Below are 22641 nucleotides of genomic sequence, written 5' to 3'. Positions count from 1 at the left end.
CACAGTATCCTGATTATTGTGTAATTATCTGGATGTATTGTGAAAAAGAAAACAAGTGATGCTCCCAAAGGTTATAAGGCAGATTAACCTCTTAACTCCCACCTGAACGGAACACATTTTCTCTAGTTTGGCTTTACCTTGATCAAAAAGCTTCTTGGTAAAAAAGCACCAAAATAGCCACAAAAAATGAGAAGAAAACAAGGATGTAAAACGCAACAAACGTGACAAAAATGTGACAAAAATTGAACAAAAATGTGACAAAAATTGAACAAAAATGTGACATAAAATCAACAAAAAGGTGACAAAAAATCAATAAAAATGTGACAAAAATTCAACAAAATGTGACAAAAAAATCAATAAAAATGTGACAAAAATTCAACAAAAATGTGACAAAAAACAACAAAAATGTGACAAAAATTCAACAAAAATGTCACAAAAAACTCAACTAAAAAGTGACAAAAATTCAACAAAAATGTCACACAAAAAAAAGAACAAAAAAAAAAACATACAAAAGGTGACACAACACAGCAACAACGCGAGGAAAAAGATCAGTTTTGTGGGTCTTAGCTTTCAAATGAGGTGCTACACAGGCCTATATAACAGCCAAAGAGGACAGAATGCATTTGGTTCAGGCGGGTGGTAAGAGGTTAAGGCTGGGCGATACTGACAAAAGGAGAAATCTCAATATTTTGGGGGACTTTCTCAATAACAATGATGAAGCAGTATTTGTGCAAAACGTCATAAATACTTCAAACACTTTACACATTTTTCTATATATAAAAAAAAGAAAAAATTCCCCCAATTTCATCAAGATTTTCCCTCATATTTCCCCCCCAAATTTCCCCTACTTTCCCCCACATTTCTTCCCAATTCCCTCCCATTTTTTGGCCCATTTTTACCCCATTTCCCCCAATTTCCCCCCCAATCCCGCCATGAATCCCCCCCGTTTCCTGACAGTGGAGATAAACTCGACATTTTGAATTTGCATATTAATCACGACATAACTTGGCTGTAAATACTGTTTAAGTGACGCTAGCCCGCAGTTAGCTTTGCCCGTTAGCCTGTTAGCTTCTTCTTCGTGATTCTATTAGTGTGTATTGGTGGCTCCGGTCCGGTGGCAGTCGAGTTGGGAGAGAGGGAGATGAAAGACCCTCCAATCATCCCTTTAACACTTGTATTACCCCCAGAGGGAATACGGAAAGGATTTATTAAAGGTGCTAGATTCAAGTTGGTCATTTTATACTCACTACTGCCATCTCAGGTCATACGTGTAACTGCACCTTCTATTCAGACCCGAAGTAACACCTTTCTGAGTGACAGTGCAGGATTTTAGAGGCAGTTGTGGTAAACAGGTCTGGGCTCATTCTACACATTAGGACATGGGGAGGAAAATACATTATTTTAACATTTTTAGACTCTGTATAGTCCCTTTAAGGTATGTTACTTAGTGCTGCTTTAACAAATGCTGAATTATGAATATAGTTTTCTATCCAATAAAGATACAAAGACATGGAGAGGAGCAAAGTGGTTCAACAGCCCATAAATACATAAATAACGGAGAATGCTAACATGATGCTACATGTTTGCGTTAGTGCTAATGCTAATGCTAGTTAGCGCTAGCTACGACTGCCGTTTTTCCGCTTCTACTGAACAATCTGCTGTGGAAAAATATCCATATGGACCTGATTTAGACTTGACTTTATTTGTATGTGATAAATAAGTTCATATTCCACCAGAAAATGGCTGAAAAGATTCTGTTTTCCGAGGCCACGCCCCCTTGTATGACTCGATGCCGTCTGTATTTATATTCTATAACTGATTTTGCGACACACTGTGACTTATTGCGTTGTCCTACAGCTGGATATGAGAGCCATTCAAGCTAATACTAGAATACGGTAAAATGATTTTGCAAATGGCGAGAAAAAAGGACTTCCAGAGAGGTTAATGGCTCTGCGTCTGTCGAAGGGTACAGGCTGTATTTTTGGGCCCGTGTGATTCCCACGGGGCCGCGCTGTTAGATTTAGACCGTAGACAAGGACACATCCGCTGGAGAGGAAAAAGCACAGCGCGTTTCAACACGGACACAGAGCCTCATATAAACCCGATACAGGCCGTAAAGTCATATCAGCGGACGTTTTATCAATAGTCCCGATCGATGGAACGGAGGATCGCTTTACTTTACTGTCATCGCGGCAATTAACCCCGATCAGGCCGGACCAGGAAGACGATTGTCAGCAACGGACAGGAGCCAGATGTGGAGAAAATGCTTCTGTTTAAGTTTAGTTACGTCTATATTTTACATTAAGCTGTGGTCGTGAATTAAATATGACCATGAAACTGCCTTGACATTCAACTATGACTGTCTGCTCGTGCACTCTATAGCCCAGGGTCCAGATTTTACGCTTTATCATTTGAAAATATGTCTCTGTAAGGATTAAATAAGAACAATGAAGTGCAGGAGAAGGAGATCTTGACTGTGGCTCCTCCTGCTGGCAGCTATAGGAATAACTTTTATCGGCTCAGGGTTGATAATGTTGGATTATGGGCTTTAATCTCTTGTCCCCCCGCCTTAACCGAGCACATTGTCTCCAGTTCGGCTTTACCCAAATCTAAAAAGGTTCTTTAACAAAGGAGGATGAAAAAACCCCAATACTTTACAAGAAAAAGCAACAAAAAGAGGCACAAAGAAGCAACAAAAAACAAAAAAATGACAAAAACAAGTCTCAAAAAAGTCAGTTTTGTATATCTTAGCTTTCAAATGAGGTGTGACTCAGACCTAAGCTTGTGCCGAGAAGCTTTTAGATTTGGGTGAAGCTGAACTTGAGGAAATGTGTCGTGGAGGACAGTTTTTGGGTAGTAGGACGTTTTTAGGAAGTACAGTACGAGGCGCTGATGCCGTAGAACAGGGGTAGGCAACGTCAGGCCCGGGGGCCAAATCCGGCCCTCCAGCACAGAACCTCTGGCCCTCATGATGATTTTGAGAAACCTTATTACACAAATCAGAGAGTACTTTTAACACTATTAGAGTTAAATGGGAGAAATAAAGGTAGAAATACTGTCAATACACCCAATGAGCTCATGTATTATGTACAACACTGGCATTTGAAAGAAGTGCACTGGAAAAAGAATTATCGTTTTAAGGAACAAATGACATAAATCTACTTGAATTAAGAGATTAAATCTAAGGTTTGAGTAGATTTGGTCTGAGATGAGATAAAACCTCTAGTAGTCGTTATTCTCTTAATTCAGATAATTTTCTGTCATTTCACATGATTTCAAGTGGGTTTTATTCTTGTTCCATTGGCGCTGTAGGATTTGTATCTTGGATTAGTTCAAACCGACTCAAATTCAACACAGAAGAAGAAGATGCACTCACTTTTTTCTGTTTTTCAACATAGAAGCAATTTTAAGTCACTTATCTCATTTAAGATGGTCACTTTTCCAGTGTTGTGCTTTACTTTGAGCTAATAATCAGCGGCTTCGGCCCTCGGTCTGTTTACAATAAAGAAAATCGGCCCCTCCACCAAGAAAACTTGCCTACCCCTGCCGTAACAGCTTTGTCTGAGGGTTAACTCAAAACTTGTTGTGAAATACTACTCCAGGTTATGATCTGTCCACTTTAACATAAAAGACATAGACCAAATATATTCATTATATATGTTTTGTTTGCTTGTGAGCCGGAGATATCCAGGAAACAATCACTGAGCTTCCTCGTCTTTCTCGCGCTTATCCATTATATCAGACAGGAGAAATATACACACACTCTCCCAATTTTGCTTTAAACCGCAAACAAGGACATATTTACATTTTTGACTGATTTCTTTTCACTTATAAATGGCGGCTTCTTCAGAAACTAAACAAGATTCACAACAGTGTTCATTTCGTTGATCAAAAGAATGTTTTTGCTGACTAAAATTAGAGTGAAACTAAATTAAAAGTTGTTTCTGAGACTAAAACTGTGACTAAAATGTGACTAAATAAAGATAAAAAGACTAAAATCATCCAAACTTCCAAGGACAGTTTGAACGAGTCTCATATCATTTATAATCTTGAACATGTCTGAGCTTTGTTGATGTGGGAGGAGCTCCATGAAGCAACACATCTCTGTAACTCACTAATATAGCAACAAAGTAAACCATGGATTCAAACCTGGCTCTATCTATTGATGAAAATATAGACGATTTTGGCCATATTTATGCATAAAACGCCGTATTTCAATATGAAAACCCACTATGGCACAGAACTCGCAATGCATTTCCTTCACTAATCTGCAGCAATAGTTTCAAATAAATATCTCTACATTACATTTTTCCCCCCTATTCACCTGCAGCGCCTTAATCCATCCTCCTCCCTCAATCTCTCTGGCCCGTTCCAACGCAAACTCATGAATTATCTGCCTCCCTCGCCCGATTGGCTGTCGCGTCCCCTCTGGGCTGGTCCCGCCCCCCGATTGGCCGCCGTCCCCCTGGTGGGCGGGCGCTTCCACGGGGTGCAGGAAGAGGCAGAAGGCAGTCTGCGTGTGTGCATGCGATCCAGCAAAGACACAGGCGGACAGTCAGTCGGGGAGGGAGAGAGAGTTGCTCGCACTCTTCTTTGCCTCTGCTTTTTCCTGCCTCCGAATCCCGCTCCGGGCATGGACAGATCCGCGCGTCTGGACTGACAACTTTGGGGGGATTTTTTAAGAGATAAAGGCGAGGAGAGGCTGAGGGAAATGAGGGGAAGCGCAGCAGGGCGTGAAAGGTGAGTGGTGATTCCTTTTCGGATGGTGCATTGCTGCATACCAGTTTGGGTGGGGAGGTTGTATCCATAGGACAAGACATGCTGGCAGCGTGGGACGACAGCTATCCGCAAGATCTACTACCGCAGTGGCCAGAGCGCGACTTTGTTTAGACCTTGGCTTAGACTGTGAGTCCCACAGCATGGCCATGGTTTTAAAACGCCTCAAGTTTCTATTTCCATTTCTGCATTTATTCAGTGAATCCTACAGTATGTGCTGGTGTTACAATCCCTGAAGTTTTTGATTTATTACTGCAGTGTGGGATGTTAAACCACTCAAACTAAGAATGTTTTATGCTGATTTAAGTCATTTTGAGTACCTAAAATAAGAATAACATCTTAATTCAAGTATGCCTGTGACAATCATTCCCCGACTTATCGTTCTATAAATGACAAACTAGATATTTTTGGGCTCTTGAGCACTTAATTACTATTTTATTTCTCCTTTATCATAACTGTTATTGAAGATGTGATACAAGATCGACCTTCTTTTACCATGTTACCATGTTGTTACAATGTCACTAGCGTGTCTTTGAGTAATCTTTGAATCTTCTTTGAATCTTCCCCTAGTGGCTGTTCTTAGCATCGTAGCCACAGCAAACCAGAAAGCACTTACGTATCGAGGAAATGCTTTGAAAAACACTCACCGAACACTGTATTTGTTTTGTTTTACTATCTCTCTCTTTATTGAAACAGCTGCACAGCGAAGGGGAGCAATGAAGAGAGGGGGGAGTAGGAGTGGGAGGAGCTTATGTTTTCTCGCTCACGGGATCAGGAAGTGGAGCTACCGATCAACAAAGTGATAAACATGAAACTAAAATGGAGAAGTGTGTGGACTGTTAGCAAGTCGGCTAGTCCGTTAGCCTGCTCAATGTATTTTCCCTATAGCCGTTAGCATTAGCCACTAAATTATGAGCGACCCAGATGTTTTCAGCTATTATCAACATCACATTTAGGTCAAAGCCTTGTTAGAAATCATTAATGAATATACAGATCTTTTGAGATTTTACTTTAGATACAAATTAGCGTCGAAAAGTGTCTTCTTAGCTTAATGCTAGCACAAACTCTGTTCAGTTTCTGCTTTTTGTGGGGTTGGATTCACATCCAGTGGCCTCTAAACTTGATCTTTTAATATGTTAATGATAAAGAAACCACAGGAATTATGTAAATGCCATGAAACGGACAATTTCAATCAGGTCCAGGAGTCGACGGTTAACAAAATGTGCTCATTTTAAGGAACAGGCTCAGAGCTAAAGGCATTTCTGTGATACTTTTGGTTTTGGAGGCATAGAACGGTATTCAATAGCACAGTTGTTTTTTTTATGACTTTAAAGGAACAGGCCGCCATTTTTCCATACTCAGATATGTTCTTATGTTGCTAGCATTTAGCCTCTCGTAGCATTTGCCCCACAGAGTATAAAGGACTCCTCTTCAGTCCTATAGGAGACGCATTACAGCACTTTTTCAGAATGTCATTGCCGTTTTTTTTGCCACTCAGGCGCTGTATTTTTCACTTTGTCGCGAAAAAGAAGCTTGTCACGTTATGCGCCGCCGCGGTGAGTCATTGAACAGGACTGTGAAAGAAGATTTAGAGTCGGGAAAGTGCTTGCAATTTGTAAATAGGCCCCAAAAAACTCAGCCTTTTGAATATGGAGAGTGCTACGAAATTGTCTCTCATGGAAAATCTTCAACCTTTTTGTGCTTTTGCCTGTTATAGTTCAGTTTTTAAATCATATTGTTGATTTTTTTTAGACCTATCCTACTTTCTCCTCGCAGTTTTAACTCGTAATGCATTTGCTTCGTTGATTAAATTGGGACTGCTTCGTTACTCCCAACATCATTAACCTTTTTGTCATTGAGTACGTGCCCTTGTCTGGTTCCTCCCTGGACTTACGATTTCTTCTCAAAATGAGGCGTAATGAAGTTTCTCCGCAGCTGTGGCTCAGTGTTCAGATCTAAAGGTTGCCGATGGATGGGAGAAACATCCGGGCAGTCTCCCCGCCAACACAGCGCCTTTTTTATTCTATGGCGGTGCATACAGACGCTTGGATCTTTTCTCATTCTGGGGATGAAGTATTCCAAAGCCAGTGTCAGAACCACATGAAAGTGGGCAATCTCACTCACGAACTCGTCTGTTCACTGACAGAAGGCGAGAGGGAGCTATTTTATTTTGAATTTAAAACATACGAGCCAGTTTGTGATTGCTTCTCTCTGTCAGGGCTCATTATTGGGGGAACAGCTCCTCCTGGTGGACATGTATCAGGCCTTTGTGGCTTCTTTAATCCGTAAATACTCAGCATTAGGCCTAATTTATGATTTTAACCCTTAATACCAGGGTTTCCACGGGGCATTACATTTATTATGCAAACATGAAGGCCTTAAAGGTGTGATATGCAACATGTTATGCTGGAAAAAAAGTTGTTGTGACCTTGTAGTGACCCGTAGCTGTGTGAATGATCAGTTTGGCTCCTTTACTTTCTATCACAGTTACTCCAGGATCAATTATTTGGAAGGTTTTCACGACTGGGTCACTACAAGGTCAAATACACACAAATATCAACTTTTTTTTTTGCATTAAAGTAACATAATGCACCTCAAAAGCATTAAATTGGATTCAAACTGGCATTAAATTTACATTTGTACTGCCTGTACTCAACTATTTTACTGCATACGTTTGTCAGAACAAAACAAAAAATACAAAAGCTGGTCTCAAAGTAATTTAGCTGTAGTTTTGACTGAAACTTTACAGGATCTTTTCTCAAAAGTTTCCCGTTGTGTCTCCAGTTTTGAATTTGAACATTTCCCCTTATTGAATAATTACAAAATGCACATTTTTCTTGCATTTGTGGCATTGAAAATATAGTATATGATAGAGGTCGACCGATATGGATTTTTCTAAGGCCAAAGCTGATTATTTTGGATCTGTACTGGCCGATGCCGATGTGTACAGCCGATATTTTTGATCGATATTTTCCAAGTCTGTTCTATAATACTGTAAAAACACATACACACACTATATTTGATTACTTTAGGTGATCCAATCATAGTTTCTGTCCCAGCTTTGATTAGTTGCTGTTAGCATTAGCGTGCTGTTGCTAGCTGTGGAATCAAAAATATAATTGTGGAGGTTAAAACTAGCTTGCCAATTGGATTTTCCAGGTTCTGTTCAAAATGACACGCAGCAGGTCCATGTTCACCGAGGTTTAGTTGGTGAAACTTATATTTAACAAACTTTTAGCTAACTAATTTTCCTCGCGATGTTTCTCAGTTCCCCTGAGGCCGAGGAAGGTGCGCAAACGTGAAGTCTCCATCTCATTCTGTCCCGGAGATATCGGCTTTTATCTGCGTTAGATCGGCCGATAGTCGATATCCTCTAGTATCTGGGGATTAAAATGGAATTAAAAAGCATTAATTTGACTTGCTGCCACCTGTAGAAACCCTGTAAAACGCACATTAATGATAGCAATAGCAGCTAGTAGATTAGCTGTGTACTTCGCTCTCACAATCTAGGAAAATACATGGCCGGCTGCAGAAATTTGATTCAATAACAATATAAAAGAGACAGAATAAAAAGCTGTAGCTGTAATGACATTTCAAACCGAGAGAGAAAATGTCTCTGATGTAAGAGACATTAACCTTCTCAGGGACGAGACGTTTCTCCCATCTTTACGATTCCAACTCGGTTTCAGTCCAGACTCGGGCCTGGTTTTTCCGCTCTCGAATTATCCGTATTTCGGGCCACGCGGCGGTCATTTCGCGGCCATTCTCCCCTCGCAGTTCACGGCGGTGGTGTCATTGTCTGGCCGCTGGATTACGGGGAAGTGAGTTGTTTTCTCTATAATGGACCATCGGACCTGCCCTTCCTGTGGTGAAGAATGGGAGAAAGACGTCATCCGGGCTGAAATTCTACAGAGAAACGGCCCTCGGGTACTCAGAAGTTTTGTTATTGCAGAATGACACATGCGGCTTAATTGTGGCCCGATGCAAAACCTTTAGGACATTTCACTTAACTTTGTTCCCCTATTTGCTATACTAATGAGGCCTGGCTATGATTGACAGGCCGTTAGCATTAGAGCTAAAGGTGTGGGCGTGGTTATGACTGAACTACGCGCCACACACAGGCCGAGTCTACAATGAAGATCCCGCCCTTATGCCCTTTTTAGGAACATGCTCCGTCAGGGCTGGGGAGGAGGATTCTCTTTGGAACGTGGTTATTAATGTAAACAGGGAGGAGTGAGGAGACGCTGTTTATTATTTTTACAGTCTGTGGTGTAGACCTGCTTCAGTCCTGGTTTAACCCTGGAGTAGCCCTGGTTCATTCCTGATGTATTGCTGTTTTAGTCCAGGTTTAGACTTGGTTTATTCCTGGTTTAGTCTTGGTTTAGACCTGGTTTGAAAACAATACTTCAAAAAATGTTGTTGTTTTGCTTTTTGCTTCTAAAGCACCTTTGCGAGTGTAATACTAAGTCGAATTTAAACTGATACTTTTGCTTTTACTTTGCTTTACCAAATTTAGACGCAGTTTTGAATTTTTACTTTCTTTAGTCTTGCTTTAGTCCTGGAATAGTCTTGGTTTAGACCCATTTTAGACCTTGTTTAACCCAGGTCTGGTCCTGATTTATTGCTGGTTCAGTCCTGGTTTAGTCCTGATGTAGACCTGGTTTAGTCCTCGTTTAGCCCTGGTTCAGTCCTGGTTTATTGCTGGTTCAGTCCTGGTTTAACCCTGGTTTAGTCCTGATGTAGACCTGGTTTAGTCCTCGTTGAGCCCTGGTTCAGTCCTGGTTTATTGCTGGTTCAGTTCTGGTTTAACCCTGGTTTAGTCCTGCTGTAGACCTGCTTTAGTCCTTGTTTAGTCCTGGTTTATTGCTGGTTCAGTCCTTGTTTAACCCTGGTTTAGTCCTGATGTAGACCTGGTTTAGTTCTCGTTGAGCCCTGGTTTAGTCCTGGTTTATTGCTGGTTCAGTCCTGGTTTAACCCTAGTTTAGTCCTGATGTAGACCTGGTTTAGTCCTCGTTGAGCCCTGGTTCAGTCCTGGTTTATTGCTGGTTCAGTTCTGGTTTAACCCTGGTTTAGTCCTGCTGTAGACCTGCTTTAGTCCTTGTTTAGTCCTGGTTTATTGCTGTTTCAGTCCTTGTTTAACCCTGGTTTAGTCCTGATGTAGACCTGGTTTAGTTCTCGTTGAGCCCTGGTTTATTGCTGGTTCAGTCCTGGTTTAACCCTAGTTTAGTCCTGATGTAGACCTGGTTTAGTCCTGGGTTAGTCCTGGTTCATTGCTGTTTCAGTCCTGGTTTAACGCTAGTTTAGTCCTGATGTAGACCTCGTTTAGTCCTCGTTTAACCCTGGTTTAGCCCTGGTTTAGTTCTGATGTAGACCTGGTTTAGTCCTGGTTTAGCCCTGATTTAGACCTGGTTTAGTCCAGTGTTAGTCCTGATTTAGACCTCGTTTAGTCCTCGTTTAGCCCTGGTTTAGTCCTGGTTTAGCCCTGATTTATTGCTGGTTTAGACCTGGTTTGAAAACAATCCTTAAACAATGTTTACTTTTTACTTCTAAAGTACTTTTTCAGATGCAGTATTTTTACTTTTACTTAAGCAGAATTATAATCTGATACTTTTGCTTTTACTTCAGTAAATTTGTTGCTTATATCTATACTTTACTCATTAAATACTAATAATAGTTTTGGAGGATTTCTTCTTGGACTTTACTTCTTTCTTCTCCTCTCCAAAGTAAAAAACGATTGAAAACGTTTATTTATTGAACACCTATGTCTTGCTGATGACTTTAACTCCCTCCTGAAAGCTCCCCATGCACCGCTCGGGAACCCGTGGCCTCGGGCTAAGCTAACCTATATGATCAGGTGCTAGCATTAGCGATTAGCACGGTTGAGTGATCTGCTAAGACAATAGAGGAATCCCACAGTCAGCAGATAGCTTTATAAGATAATAGCCTTAGCCAAACCGGGCCTGCCCCCTTCGCCCCGGCACACGATATTGAACCGTCCCCGTGACCTAAATACTGACTACTGTCCAGCTAAGCAAAGCAATGTGCTAAAAGCTTTCCGGGATCGGATTTTGGGGGTAATGGAGTTGGAGTGAGTGAATTTGGAGGTCTGAAGGTTTACCAAGTTGGAGGAAAAAGCGACCTCCGCACATTTTGTTGTTGTTGGCTAGTCTGACCCTTTTCTCCAGGTTTGCTAAGTGCTCGACATTGCGATTAAATTAGCGTTATTAGCGTCATCGCTTTTCCATTACCGGCGAAACAACAGACTCTCTCTCTATTCGGTTTCCACAGACTTGTTCCTCTTGACCATGCAAATGCAGCGGTGGTGCCAGCATGAAATGGTAATAGATGGAAATGCGGCTTGTTCGGCTAAAAATACGACCACACTGCAAAATCTATCAGCTTGCTAGCTCTGGTACTAGACCTGGTTCAGTCCTGGTTCAGTCCTGGAGCTATGTTTGAAAATTAACCAGTGTTTTCTCCATGCTGTGGTAACTATTACAAGCTTAGGCCTTAAGCTTGTAATAGATGCATTGCCTGAACAAGCGTTTCAGTCTTTCTCTACTGCCAAGGAGTTAGAAACTTTACTATGAGCTTCATGGAAACTGTAGACCCTACTGCAGGGATAGGCAAGTTTTCTTAAAGGAGGGGCAATTTTTTTCATTGTAAAAAGACCGAGGGCCGAAGCCGCCAATTTAAACGAGATAAATGACTTAAAATTGCTTGAATAAAGCTTCTTTATGTTGATTTTGAGTCTGTTTGGACTGATCTAAGCTAAAGTTACAAATGCTAATGCCAATGGAACAAGCATTGAAATCAGACAAATGAACTTTTACAAAGAATAAAGACTTGTAATAAAGACGATAAGATGTTTTATCTGATCTAAGACCAGACCAAATCTACTCAAACTTTAGATTGAATCTCTTAACTCAAGTAGGTTTCTGTCATTTCTTCCTGAAAATTATTATTATTTTGCCAGTGCACGTTCTACAAATGCCAGAGTTGTATATAATATAACCTTATTGGGTGTATTGACAGTATTTCTCTCCGTTTAACCTTAAAAATGTTTCTGATTTGCGTCATAATGTTTCTCAAAATCATCTTGAGGGCCAGAGGTTCTGTGCTGCCAGATTTGCCTAGCCCTGGCCTACTGTATACAACTTTAGCTATCTTTTCGGAGAGTTTATTGTAAATGTGACTGGGAACACCACGCTTTATCGGCTACTCTCCTTTTCTTTACAATCGTGTCTGCTTTTTAGGAAATAGTTAACTATTCGCTGAACTCTCTTTGACCCTTCAGTCGCCGTATGGACATTTATAGCTCGGGCCGTTGTCATCGACTGATTAAACCGTTTGCTTTAGCTCGAAGTCAGTTTGCTTTCCTGCATTTCCACGTTGCGCAAAGATTAACCTCTAAACCGCCGCCTTCACCCAGCACATGTTCTCCTTTTCTTCTTAAAGTTCTCTGCCTCATTTGAAAGCTAAGACTCCAGCTATTTCCTTGTTTTTGTTGTCAAGTTTTCGTTGACCTATAGGCTAAACTCCCAGGTCAAGCACCTTTAAGATTTGGGTAAACGAAATTTCCCATAAAAAGAACAATAATAATTTGTTTAAAGGGATATTTCAGGGTTTTTGACATAGGGCCTCATTTCCTAGTTATCCAGAATGTTGTTGATTGAGTTTAGTGGTGCTAGGCTAGTGCTAGGCTAGTGCATGTCTATGGTAACTAGTAGCCTGCTTTAAAAACCTCTTCAAAATCATGGGCTCGTCCTCCAAACGTTGCCATATCTGATTTGTAGAAAGCTCCTTTGTGAATTCCACGTGTAGTAATGGCTGCCGCAGGTAAACAAACTACTGTAGATCCAGTAACCGAGCAGATCACTCCGCCGCTAACTAGCTTACAACCAGGAAGCTACTCAAATATAAGTTGTTTTAAATGCAAAAAACATCACTCAGTCGACACAGACATTTATATGGTTAGTCTGGTGTTATAAGTGATTTGCCACAGGTGCACTGTGCGGGTCAGACTGTTTTTAATGCAGGGTACTAGTTACCATAGACATGCACTAGCCTAGCACTAGCCTAGCACCACGAAACTCTTCAAATCACACTCTGGATAACGAGGAAATGAGGCCCTATGTCAAAAATCCCTCCACACCATCACAGAGCAGATAAAGAGCCCTCTCAAAACTGCAGAATAGGAAAGTATAATGTGTACAACCTGGTAGCATCATTCCTTATTATTCAGTAGCCATAATGTCAACATCACCTTTAGCTGCTTGGTCGCCCAGTATCTGTGTCTGAGCCTGGACTGTGCCTCCCCTTATATTAGCGGCAGCTGGCGGGACATTATCGCGTCTTGTCTGCCCAATTAAACAGGCAGGAAGCGGGACGTCCAAAGTGAAAGTCATCGGTCTGACCTCGGCGTGCGGCGCGTGTTAGCCCATTAGCCTCGTATCGCTAACACTCTATCTTCTCTTTGCTCAGCGCCGACGATGATAAGCTGCAGGTTTTGCCACCGGTGCGAGCGAAGAAGGATGTTTGCCTGGCTGATGCTGGGAATTTCAAGCATTTACACTTTTTTTTTTCCTTTGCGGTAGCTGGTGATTAGCACGAGACAGTTTATGGTTCGTTTTGGACAAAATGATTACAAGAAATCGTCATCAATGCAAGATCTTGGTGAAAAATCAAAGCAACACAGTACTGGAGACTTGCAGACTTTTGCTTATCATTTCAGAACCATAAGAGATCTTACTGTTTTTAGTTTTGGAATCTGTTGGGTCCTCTGAAGAACCTCCTATACATGATTGTCCTGAATTAATCACTCAAAAGCCCCAATAAAGCATGCACCGGTGCCTCTTGGCCAGGTCTCCCTCAGAAAAGGTTTATCTCAAGAGACTTCCTGGTTAACCTCTTAACTCCCACCTGATCAGCGCACTTTTTCTCTAGTTTGACTTTGCCCAAATCTTAAAGCTTCTTGAAAAAAACGACAGAAACGATAAGAAAAAAGCGATGAAAATGCAATAAAAAAAAGCAAAAAATGAGCAACAAAGAATGAGATGAAAAAAGAATGTGAGAAAAGTGACGACAACATGGCAACAACGAGGAAAAAGATCAGTTTTGTAGGTCTTATCTTTCAAATGAGGCGTCACACCTATAGGCTGTAAACTCCAGAACCTTTTAGATTTGGGTGAAGACGATATGGAGAAAATCAACTTGGTTAAGACAGTAAAAGTGCCCAATGCTTTCACAGTTCAACACTGACACATTTTACAGTTCAGAAGCAGCATACACCGGATTATAGACCAGAAATGTTTCAAAATCAGCCAAAAACATCAGCCTGAAAACAAAACAATTGCTGGGTTGCAGGTGACATCACAGCGTTCTAAAGGCCTATACTATTATATGGAGGAAAAATGATTTTGTTTTTTGGGGAAAATACTGATCTTGTACAGAGAGATCATGGACCCAGTGACTGATATTAATGATCATTTTTCTAATTCATAGTAGGGCTGCAACTAAAGATTATTTTGCCATCGATTAATCTTGTAATATTTTTACGATTAATCGATTAATCGCTTGGCTGTGAATGGTGTAGGAAAATTGGATTAAAAAAAAAATCACATAAAGCTAAAGTGGCGCTGCTTGAGGACGTGTTGATGGAGGAAACTTAAAGTAAATGTTTGTTGGAGGCTCTTAGCGCTAATTCTGCTTCTGATTGGACGAGACACAGACGGATATTTATGAAATTTACAATGTACAAAACACTACAGACCCTTACTATGAAAAACAAAGTAGGTTTTCATCAAAAATACTACATTTTCATGTCATTTTTGCTCCATTTTTCTTTAGTCTGTGTGAACCAGAAAACGATTAATGGATTACTAACATAGTTGTCGACTATTTCAATAATCGATTAGTCGTCGATTAATCGATTAGTCGTTTCAGCCCTACACCTATAGGCTGTAAACTCCAGAGCCTTTTAGATTTGGGTATAGCCGATTTAAGGCGGGGGGGGTTCACCACAGTTCAACACTGATACATTGTACAGTTCAGAAGCTTCAAACACAGGATCATAGACCAGAAATGTTTAAAAATCAGCCAAAAACATCAGCCTGAACAAAACCCATATCGGTCGACCTCTAGTTTAGACATTAACCCCTTAACCCCCACCTTAACTGAGCCCATTTTCTCCAGTTTTACCCAAATCTAAAAGCTTCTTGACTGCAAACTTTACAGCCCATAGGCCAGTGGAATGCCTCAATTGAAAGCTAAGACCTACAAAACTCATCTAAGCTTCTTCCTTGTTTTAGTTATAACGTTTTTGCCACGTTCCTATCACCTTTTTGTTCCCTTTTTTGTTGTTGTATTGGCCACATTATTTTTATCCTCTGCTTCAGATTCCTCTTTTATGAGCGCGGGTTAAACGGGTTGAATCTGAAGTCTGTTATCTGACATGAAGTATCTCGCTCTCCCTCTCATGCCGGTGCCTCTTCTACCCACCGCCTTGTTTTGAATAACTTCCATGTCTGGCGCTGTCGCTCGCTCTCATGACCTTAAGCCGCCCTTATCTCAGATTTTGTTTTGGCGGCTGCAGAAGTCACACAGGGATCGCATTGTCCCGACCTTCGCCCGCATAACGGGACATGCAGAATGTAAAGGCGGTATGTCGAAGCCAGGGCCCAACTAAAACTAGTAAGGAGAGCAATGATGCAGGGGAATAGGGAAAATAATTACGTTTAAAGATATCGGTTTCAAACTTTTGTTGTGGATAAGAATATGAGAAAAAAATGTATTGCATGTTTACCGTCATTTTATGTTTTCATATTAAAGTAAGCATTTTACAGCAGTATTTTTGACCAATTCATGTTAATAATGAATATAATCAGGTTTAAATGTGGTGGTTTTATTGTTATTTTGGACCTATTAGTTACTAGAGGTGGGCAATATATCGACTACAAGATAATATCGAAATTGCTGTTGAAAAAAAAAAAAAATTGGCAAAGAAAATGGGGAAAAAAGGGGAAACATTGGGGGAAAATTTGGAAAATAAATAATAATAATACACTTGTAAAAAAAAAAAAAAAATTAGGAAAAAAAAAGAAAAAAATTTGGGAAAAAATGAAAAAAATTGGAACAAAATTGGAAAAAATAAAATAAAAATTGGGGGAAAATTTGGAGAGAAAAAAATGGGGGAAAATGTGAAAAGAAATTGGGGAAAAAATTTAAAATTATTAAAGCAAATTGGCAAAAAATGAGAAAAAATGGGAAAAAATAACAAAAAATTTGGGGAAAATTTGGGAAGAAAATATTGTAATTGTAAAAGCAAATTGGGAAAAAATATGAAAAATGTAAATATAATAAAAATAATACTATTTGAAAAAAAAAAGGAACATTTTAGGGGAAAATTTGGGAAAAAAAAATTGTAAATTGGGAACAATTTTGGAAACACAGGGGAAAATGGGGGGATGTGGAAAGTTTTTTTTGGAATTGCTGTTTTATGTGAATTTAAGTTTATCTCCAATGTCAAGGAATGCAGGAAAAAGTTTATAAGGAAAATTGACAAAGAAAATGGGGAAAAAAGGGGTAACATTGGGGGAAAATTTGGAAAATTAATAATAATAATAATAATAATAATAATACACTTGGAAAAATTGGGAAATTTGAGGAAAAAAATTGACAAAATTTGGGGAAAAGACAAAAATTGTGGTAAAATTTTGAGAAAAAATTGGAAAAAATATGAAAAGAAATTGGGGGAAAAATAGAAAAAAAATGGGGGAAAATGGGAAAAAGAAATTGGGAAAATTGAGAGAAAAATTTGGGAAAAAACGACAAAAAATTGGGGGGAAATGTGGGAAAAAATAAAATAATAAAAAAAAATTGGAGAAAAAAAATAATATTATTTAATTGTAAAAGCAAATTGGGAAAAATGTGATCAATGTAAAAATAATAAAAAATAATAATATTTGAAAAAAAACCCGAAGAATTTATGGGAAAATTTAGGAAAAAAATGTGTAAATTGGGAACAATTTTGGAAACACTTGAGGAAAAATTGGGAAAGTTTGAAAAAAAAAAAGAGAAAAATGGCGGGATGACGAGTCTGTTCAGGGCACTTATGATTTTGAACAACAAATGACTGTAAATGTAGATGTTTCTGATTGTTTGCAAAAATATTGCTTCATCATTATCAAGAAAGTCCACAAAAAATATTGAGATTTTCATTTTTGTCAAATTCGGTGGCACCAAAGCCAATAAATCTGGCAGGAATTAGATCATCATGAGCAAATCTTCAAAATCTTGTTAAGTACAAGACAGTTTGGTGCCTGTAGGAGCTACTAAAGTGAAATCCTGGTTGTAAGAATGTAAGAAATGTAAGTATTGCCTGTGGTGTCTCCTTAAACAAACACCGAAATGGCTGCTTTCCTTTCCTGCGTCTTGACTATACCTCAAACAGCCTGAAAGCACTTCCAATGTCAACTTTTGGCTCAAATTCGAACTCCCTTTTAGCGTTCGCCGCCTCTTCTGACTCAGTGTTTTGTGCTTCTCCACAGTAACAAGTAGTTTCCAAGCAACAAGTGAAAACAGTCGCTCTCCTACAAGTCCAAAATAACCCGCTTCAAACACACTGCCGTTAGCTGTAGCCGCCAGCATTCGGAGATTTTCTCAGATTGAAGCTGGAATTACAGCAGATTGTGGGGTTTCAGTGTCACAAATGGTTATATATGTTTGAATAACTGATTAAATGGGGTGTCAAGCAGCTTTTTACCATGTTACAATGTTACAAACAGACTGTGAGCTGTGTTTTAGACCCACTGGCGCATCTTTGAGTGATTTTTGAATGTTCCCCAGTGGCTGTTGTGCGGCAGCTGCTCCAAAAACGTATCCAGGGAACGCTGTCCCCACCAGAGGTTAGACTAAAAGAAGAAAGCGCCCCTGAAATGTGCCCCTGCAAGAAATGTTTTCCTAAGAAGAGCTGGGATGCTGCAAATATAGGAAAGTTAGGGATGAGTTTAAGTCGTCCTCCTTTGAGACATTTATACGTCCGAGTTTGTACACGTTTTTGTTGCAAAATACAAGTTCCATGTTCCAACATAATCGGTGTACCTGTATATCTTTTTAAACGCCTCAGGTGCTCTGTGGAGCGGGTCAGACTGTTTTTAATGCAGCCTAGCTGATACCATAGACATGCACTAGCCTTGCACTAGCCTAGCATCATGTAACTCTTCAAATATAACTATAACTGTATGAATTACAAACAAAAATATCTCCAGAAATCAACAACACTCTGAATAACTAGGAAATGAGGCCCTATGTCAAAAATCCTGAAATATCCCTTTAAGGCGAGACACGGCAGGTGAAAGGATAGATTTAAGAAATACGAGCCGGTGTGAAGATTTAAAGTGGAGATTTTTTGCTAGTTTCCTCCCTTAAAGGGCGGGTATTATGCAAAATTGACTTTTTCAAGCTTTACATCATGTTATTATGTCATTCCCTCATCAAAAACACGCCTGAAGTGTTGCCTTGGCACGTTCACATATTTTTGAGTAAAAACTCTGATGGCGGCCATTTTAGGGATAGGTTTGCCTGAGTCCTCCTAGGAACGCCCCCACCTCCTGGAGACGCCTCCGAGCTTTCGTCACCAGCCGAGTAACCAACCACTGCTCCTCAGCAGAACCCCCTCCCCACTGATGCCACAGACAGCGTGTGGAGGGGGCGTGTCGGAAAGGCTCAGAGGTTCTTAAAGAGACAGAGGCCTATTTCAAGACATTCACTACAGCCATTTTGAGAGAGACATTTTATACAAGGCAGTTATTCTAATTTACTGCATCTACAGACCAATAGAAGGTTTGGTCATCATTGTAGTGTGATATAGACTGGTGCTATGTGATTGAAAAAAGCAGAATACCCCCTCTTTAACAACGTTTTTATTGTCGGAGTATAAAAAAGACAAAACTTACCCCGTACGATGCTTATTAAGCGAGCCATTAGTCACCAATTCATTTTCTTGTAGGTGTGGTTTATGATTGTCCATAGCTGTTTATTGGGCTGAATGTCCATCTATCTGTCTATTCTATACAGCAGAAACAAAATGGGACCCAAGACTGACCCTTGTGCCACTCCATCGGACACATCTGACTGTACAATGGTCCTTTTATGTGTTATATTTCTCTTTAACAGCTGCACAGCAAAGGGGAGCAAGAGTAGGGTAGTGGGATCCAACAAAGTGTAAGATAGTGGCAGAAATAGCCTGGTTTTTGTGCGTGGAAGTGGGTTACCTGGTTGGCGGTCGCAACATGGCGTCTAAAAATACGCCGGGGCATAATTGGGCACAGCTCCTATACCTCACAGCCTCCTCTCGCGCCATTGGCTCCGAGCCCCGCGAGACGTGTTCGAAATTAAATCTAGCCCAGAGGAAGAGGGAGGCGGAGGAAGCTGCTTATAACGTGTAATATGATTAGAAAAGACAACCAGATTAACGGGTGGACAATGCGAGGACAGAGGTTTGAATGTCTTGCATGGGGTGTTTGCAATGCAGGGACTTGGCATAACCTGAACAGAGCACGCTTTCTCCAGTTCGGCTTTACCTAAATCTAAAAGTTCTTGGAAAACAAGCATGTGAATAGAGAAAACGAGACTTAAATGATGACAATGCAGCAAAAATGTGGTGAAAAAATGACAAAAAAGCAGCAAAAAAGTGAAAAAAAATGGACGAAAAAGTGACAAAAATGTAGCACAAAATGGACAAAAAAGCGACAAAAAATAGGCAAGAAAGTGACAAAAAAGTAACAAAACTTTGACGAAAACGCGACAAAAAATTTACTAAAATGTGACAAAAATGCAACAAAAATTAGACAAAAAACTGACATAAATGTGACGAAAAAGTGACTAAAACGCAGTGAAAACAAAATGGCAACAATGAGGAAAAAGATCCATTGAGTTTTGTAGGTCTTATCTTTCAAATGAGGTGTTAAACTGGCCTATAGGCTCCAATCGAGAAGCTTTTAGATTTGGGTAAAGCTGTACTGGAGAAAATGTGCTTGGTTAAGACAGGGGATAAGAGATTAGAATAGATGTACAAACTTGTGACCGATTTTCACTGCGATGTTTCTCACACACTAATAGAATCACACAGAAGAAGCTAACAGGCTAACGGGCAAAGCTAACTGTGGGCTAGCGCCACTTAAACAGTTTTTAGAGCCAAGTTTGAGTGGAAAAAATGATCTCCATTGTGCAACTGGATGTACAATATCCCTCTGTCGCTTTGTCTTTTCTTACTTAGGAAATATTTAACAGAGTATGCAGAGTTCGCAAAAAAAAAAAATGACTTTAGTTTTTGGATGCATGCTAGTCCATTCCCCTTTTGACCTTATTTCGATCTGGCGTCTAGTAAACACACACTAGTGTCTTTGTTAGTGACTTAACGGGGACTTCCACCAGGGATTTCCCACTTAAGCAAAACGCTGTAACGTTGTTAAGAGCAGAACCTCACCGGGCCGTGAAAATCCAACTTCTTTCTGGTCATTTCGGCTGCCATTTTTTTTACACCGAAGCCCCTGTGCACCTGCGAGTCGACTTCCCACCATATCATTTTCTTTCTGCCGCAGCAGCGTTTGCGTGTCCAGACCCGCTCTCATTAGCGCCGCTCGGTTTTGTTCGCATGAGTATTTCAAACCCGATTTCACAATTCAGCCGAGCTCCTACTATAGACCGTATCTCTGCTATAGATGTTTTGAAGGTCTAAAAGTTAACTTCAGTGAGTATTCTTGCTTTTCCATGGCCCTCTTTCTTCCTCCTCCCTCTAAAATTAGCGGTAGAGCATTCCCAGATGTTACGCCCTGTGTAATAGCTAACCCGGTAATGCATTGCTCGTCATATTCATCACAGTCTGTAATTATGTTCTGGAGATTAGCTTTAACCTGCTCTTACTTCTCAATGACTCCCGTTCAATTTTAACCATCCTCAAAACCTGAATTACAGTAGAAGTCACTTATTCTGGCATCATTTGATTCAAATACGAGGATGGCTGTATTTTCCGTCTCTTTAAGTGCTCCGTCTTTACCCGCTGTCAGCTCATTCCGACCTCACACCGGTTTTCCTGCTCGTCCCGCTGTAAGAGCTCTTTATCCCAGGGGCTTTCCTTTACATCACACACCGGCTCGTATTTCTGCCACTGTTCACCCCGTTCTACCTTTGACATGATTAGTTATGCTTGAACTTCGTACAATAAAGCACAGGCAGGGATCTACAGCAGCGGCTAAAGACGGCTATACCTCATACTCGTACTCATTCATGAGGTCCCGATACCAGAAACCGATACCACCAGCTCTCCGCTGAGGACAGAAAATAGCAACAAACTGGAGAATTGTTTAGTGTAAATCCAATATTCCACATAGAGCTGACTTTATTACAGACGACACTCCCTAAATCAGAGTCTGTGCTGGATTTAACCAGAGCTAAATGTTGTTGCATGGAGTCTGCAGTGTTTACAACATACAAGCTAATGTTGCTAATGTTGCTAACTAGCCGCTAACTTGTGGCTAGCAGTTCTGGTGATTCTTATGCCGGCTTATTCATCTGAAAAACTAACCCAGCGACTAAAAAGTCCTCAGAAAATCCAACATAAAGAGATACAGCATGTTTATATTGAGCCATAAATTACTATAAACACAGGAGAAAATCCACACGGAGCTGAAGTAAAGACGAAAAGAGAGCATTTATCTGCAGTAATAAGTAACATCTCAATACTATTAAGTAAAAATACATAAATGAATAAAGCACAAACACTGAGGAGCTTTTGCACATAAAAATCTGTTCAATTCTGATATAACTCCCTTAACTCCCACCTGAACCGAGCACATTTTCTCCAGTTTGGCTTTACCCCAATCCAAAAGCTTCTGGAAAAAAGGTGTGAAAATAGCGACAGAACTGAGACTAAAACAATGACGGAAATGTGACAAAAAAGTGAAAAAAAACAGATAAAAAATTGACAAAAAATGATGAAAAAGTGGCAAAAATGTCACAAAAATGTACAAAAAAATGTTGCAAAAATGTGACAAAACAATTGACAAAGGGACAAAAAAATGACAGAAAGTGACAAAAAAATTATAAAAAATTTATAGAAAATGGACAAAAAAATGATGAAAAAGTGGCAAAAATGTGATTAAAATATGACAAAAAAGGACAAATGTGACAACAACAAAAAAAAATGATGGAAAAAAAAACGTGAATCTGATAACGTGAGGAAAAAGATCCATTTAGATGAGTTTTGTAGATCTTAGCTTTCAAATGAGGCTTTACACTGGCCTACAAGATTTGGGTAAAGCTGAACTGGACAAAATGCTCTCGGTTCAGGCTGGAATTAAGAGGTTAAAAGCTTCTCGACTGTAGTTTACAGACTATAACCCCAGCGTAGGGCCTCATTTGAAAGCTAAGACCTACAAAACCCGCGTTACCTCCACGTTTATATCCCATTTTCTTTGCGTTTTCGTAGTTGTGGTTTCATCGCATTTTTATGGCTTTTATTGAAGTATTTTTGTTGCTTTCCCGGCACGTTCCATCTCCTTTGCAGTGCGTGGGCATCACCGCGCTATCGAGAAGCATGAAATATGAATAAACCCTGATAATGGGACATAAATGATTGCAACTTCTCATTTTCCCCTCGAAACAAAACGCATTTTCTCTCTCGCGCTCGCCGAATCTTGTTGCGGCTTGTCACCTAAACTGTTGCCCTGTTATTTCTCACACACTTTCACTTCGTCCCAAAAATAACTCCGGCTCTTTCTCTCCTTTCTTTTTTGTCTTTACAGATCGCTGAAAGAAAGTGCCTTCTGAGACATCGCTCTACTTGAAGAAAAAGGTTTATTTTTT

General features: G+C 40.1%; 1 long non-coding RNA gene across 1 annotated transcript; it reads left to right on the top strand.

The window, feature by feature from the left end:
- Window positions 1-4379: 4379 nt before the first annotated feature.
- On the top strand, window positions 4380-22630 carry LOC306982237. The gene is made up of 2 exons (XR_013794180.1): window positions 4380-4740; window positions 22581-22630. It is a non-coding gene; the product is annotated as an uncharacterized lncRNA (long non-coding RNA).
- Window positions 22631-22641: the final 11 nt, after the last annotated feature.

The sequence above is a fragment of the Gobius niger genome, assembly GCF_951799975.1.
Source record: "Gobius niger genome assembly, chromosome: 23".
Taxonomy (NCBI): Eukaryota; Metazoa; Chordata; class Actinopteri; order Gobiiformes; family Gobiidae; genus Gobius; species Gobius niger.
The sequence above is the reverse complement of the archived record's forward strand: the minus strand, read 5'-3'. Positions and strand labels throughout refer to the sequence as shown.